Source organism: Bison bison, unplaced genomic scaffold (assembly GCF_000754665.1).
Source record: "Bison bison bison isolate TAMUID 2011002044 unplaced genomic scaffold, Bison_UMD1.0 scf7180017864160, whole genome shotgun sequence".
In the NCBI taxonomy this organism is placed as follows: Eukaryota; Metazoa; Chordata; class Mammalia; order Artiodactyla; family Bovidae; genus Bison; species Bison bison.
In genome coordinates, this window is record NW_011494732.1 from 6,698,564 (window position 1) to 6,700,607 (window position 2,044).

Genomic DNA, 2,044 nt, shown 5'->3' on the forward strand with positions numbered 1-2,044 from the left:
TGGGGTAAACCCTCGCACCTCCGGCCATTCCTGGGGGAGGGGATGCAGACTGGGCGGGCCTTTGGAAATGCAGATGAGTCGCCTCCTGCAGCTCAGCGCTCCGGCAGAACCTTCGTGACTCCCGTGCGCCACCCTCCCCCCCCCCCGCCGCCTCATCCATTTTAGAGTGACGGACGCCTTGGCAGCTGGGAAGGGGGTTCAGCATTTGTAAGGCTCTTCCTCTAGGAGATCATGTCTGGTTTGTGGCCATCGACGCCCTAAAAAAACCCTCCCGTTTTTCCCTTTAGGCTCGTGACTGGAGAAGGGGCCCGGTACCCTCAGAGTGGACCGCCCTCCTTTGGATAGCAGAAGCAGGTATAGTCTGACTCTGCCAGTCCCCGCATTAAGGTAGGTGTGAGCCCTTTCCCAGCCTGCGAGGGCGATTTGGGGGGCTTTGGCCTGGCGCCCAGGGAGGGCGGGCACCCCAAACCCGCTAGTCTGGTTCTTCGGCCCCTCCCCCACACAGATGTGTGGGACTGTGTGAAATCGGCTGCCTGCTGGGCCTGCTTGGTCCATCCATCCCCGCCTGTCAGCTTCTGTTGTCAGGAGTTTGGGGCGTGCAATTCTCTGCCGTATTTAGCAGCATAGGAGAGGCTGCACTTACGAAAGTATTTCCCAGTCGTGTGTTTTGTGGTGGGGGAGGGCCCTGGATGCCTCTTCTGAAAGGCACAGTCGGCTGCCAGGAAACCGGACCCGGCGCTGGCCCTCCCTTCCGGCCCGCACTGGGGGTGTGTGGGGTGATTGTATGAAGCTGGCCCCTTCCTTTCTAATGTCTGGCTGCTAGGGAGGTGAAGAACAGAAGGACTTGAGATCTGGGCCAGTTTTCTTTAAGAAAGAGGTTTCTTGACTCGTCTCCTTCCAGGAAATTCCCACGATTCCATCTCACCCAGCCCCCTCCCCCTCAAAGCCCTGTTTCTAGAATTGGACAAACCCAAATTTGAAACCTGGCTAGCCGTTTTACCTGCTGTGACCTTGTGTAAGCAGCGCAGTCTCTCAGCCCCAGTTTCCCCATCCGAACAAATGGGTCAGTGATTGTCAAAGTGTGCATCCGATCACACGGGTGGCTCATTAAAATACTCCGAGACCCCATCCTTGAGTTTCTGATTCAGTTGGTGGGGCCTGAGAACTCGCATTTCTAATAAAATTCCCAGGTTTTGCTCATGGCTGCCTGGTGGAGACACATTCTGAGAACCTTTGTGCCGGGTAACACCTTGGGGTGTTGAAAGGACCTGAACTTGTGCACTTGAAGCCCCGACCTCGTTTCTTGGTGCAGAGTCAAGGGCTTCGTAGTAATGGCAACTCTCATTTTCCTAACACAGGCTGATTATGAGGGGTCTCCTGTCCTCTTGATCTCCAGGAAGCTCCACAGCTGGTGATAGTGTGACCCTTGATCTCTGACCCCTCCCCCATGTGAGCTCTAGTTTGTGATTACTTTGATGAACCATTTGGGTCCCTGCTGATTGCACAGCCTCCCCCCTTTTGGCTTCAGACTTCCCAGTCTGATCGGCTCTGTTCACTTTTATCCCATCCCTCAGTGTGGGGGCTGGATTGAGGATTGGAGGAGCCTTAGGGCTTGACCCAGAGATTCTGTTGGGGCAGTGTTGGTGTTTCATCAAGGGAAGCTGTAGGTCAGGCAGCTGTGGGCTTGACTCTCCAGGGTGCTAGTGACCTTGGGCGAGTCTCCTGTGTAAAGTGATGATAATGAAGCCTGCTGTAAAGGGTGGAGGGCAGATTAAGTGCGATTAAGGGGTGTCGGCCTCACGTTCTGGCTTCACATTAGTTGGCCTTCATTCCTAGGTGGCTGGGCCATCTGTAGGCTCCTCCCCCACTTGCCCATCCCACAGCATGTGGCGAAGCCTCTGGGCAAAGGGGAAGACTGACTTTCTGCCGGCTGGGAGCCAGCGCTGTTTTTCCTCCAGTGTGTGAGTTGGGGTTGTGGCCCTTCCTCAAGTCCACAGGCTGTTCCATAATGGGTCCTGATTTAGGGGTGTGCCCGCCCCCCCCC

At 55.9% G+C, this 2,044-nt stretch overlaps 1 long non-coding RNA gene across 4 annotated transcripts in view; it reads left to right on the plus strand.

The window, feature by feature from the left end:
• Positions 1-2,044, plus strand: part of LOC104989609 — an 8,394-nt gene that overhangs the window by 3,080 nt on the left and 3,270 nt on the right. For 2 of the 4 annotated variants that reach the window (XR_825388.1, XR_825389.1), the window contains exon 2: positions 288-387. This is a non-coding gene — a long non-coding RNA (uncharacterized LOC104989609). Of the gene's footprint in view, positions 1-287; positions 2,039-2,044 lie in introns of those variants that run through there. The other 2 variants (XR_825390.1, XR_825391.1) reach the window with 1 other exon arrangement.